This window comes from Lactuca saligna, chromosome 9 (genome assembly GCF_052625555.1).
Source record: "Lactuca saligna cultivar CGN05327 chromosome 9, ASM5262555v1, whole genome shotgun sequence".
NCBI classification, from domain to species: Eukaryota; Viridiplantae; Streptophyta; class Magnoliopsida; order Asterales; family Asteraceae; genus Lactuca; species Lactuca saligna.
In genome coordinates this window covers 101514415-101515608 of record NC_136425.1, presented here as the reverse complement: position 1 = coordinate 101515608, position 1194 = coordinate 101514415, and the positions used below count along the sequence as shown (strand labels likewise).

Genomic DNA, 1194 nt, shown 5'->3' with positions numbered 1-1194 from the left:
GTCCTTGTCGAACACATCGACCTTTGCCCTAGCTCTGATACCATTTGTAACACCCCCATTATAGGGTTCGACTTCCCAGGGGGTCACCCATCCTGGTACTACTCCCGCCCGAGCACGCTTAACTGCAGAGTTCTTATGGGATCTGCTGCCCTCACGGCTTTAAAACGCGTTGTGTTAGGGAAGGTATCCACACCCCTTATAAGTAGATGTTTCGTTCTCCTTCCAAGCCGATGTGGGATCAGATCTAACCCACTTTCACCCCCCATTATAGGGTTCGACGTCCCCGTCGAACACATCGACCCGTGCCCTAGCTCTGATACCATTTGTAACACCCCCCTATGGCACGTATCACAATATTGTCCGCTTTGGGCCACTCGGCACGAGGACTTCCCAGGGGGTCACCCATCCTGGTACTACTCCCGCCCGAGCACGCTTAACTGCAGAGTTCTTATGGGATCTGCTGCCCTCACGGCATTAAAACGCGTTGTGTTAGGGAAGGTATCCACACCCCTTATAAGTAGATGTTTCGTTCTCCTTCCAAGCCGATGTGGGATCAGATCTAACCCACTTTTGATACCATAATTGTAAGACCCCATTCACTAAAATTACCATAAAGCCAAACATGCTACATGCATATTCATAATTATAATTCACACTAGTGGTCTAAATACAAAAGCATGGATACAAACCAATTAAAAGGGTTTTTACAAAGTTTCATAACTAGTTGTATAAATACATAACTACCCAGGAATTTATAATCCATATACATATATGTATACCAAGTAAAAACGTAGTAGTGTCAACTACTCTAAGTCCTCCAACAAAGCCTGTTTACTCTGGATACTTATCACCTGAAATAGTTAAACACTAAAAGGGATAAGTGGGCGTCACTTAGTGAGTTCAAAAATAGATACAATATAACGCTATGCCATATACATAACAATATGATAGGAACAAAAAGAAACAAAGGACAACAAAGGCTTATATGTGTATCAAATGAAGGGCTTTCCAAATAAATAAACGGTTAGATTCAAGGGATTACAATAATTAAGACACAATAATTTAGGATCATAAGCATCATAAATTCCAGCCCAAGAGGCACATAAAACACAATCCCTTTTAATCATGTTGCTAGAATATATAGGCTTTCAGCCCTACCTAGCCCGAAGCCAATACCAAAGTGATACGAGTCAT

General features: G+C 42.2%; 1 pseudogene; it reads right to left on the bottom strand.

The window, feature by feature from the left end:
• Positions 1-369: 369 nt before the first annotated feature.
• LOC145018940 (5S ribosomal RNA) lies at positions 370-487 on the bottom strand (annotated as a pseudogene).
• Between the last annotated feature and the right edge of the window lie 707 nt (positions 488-1194).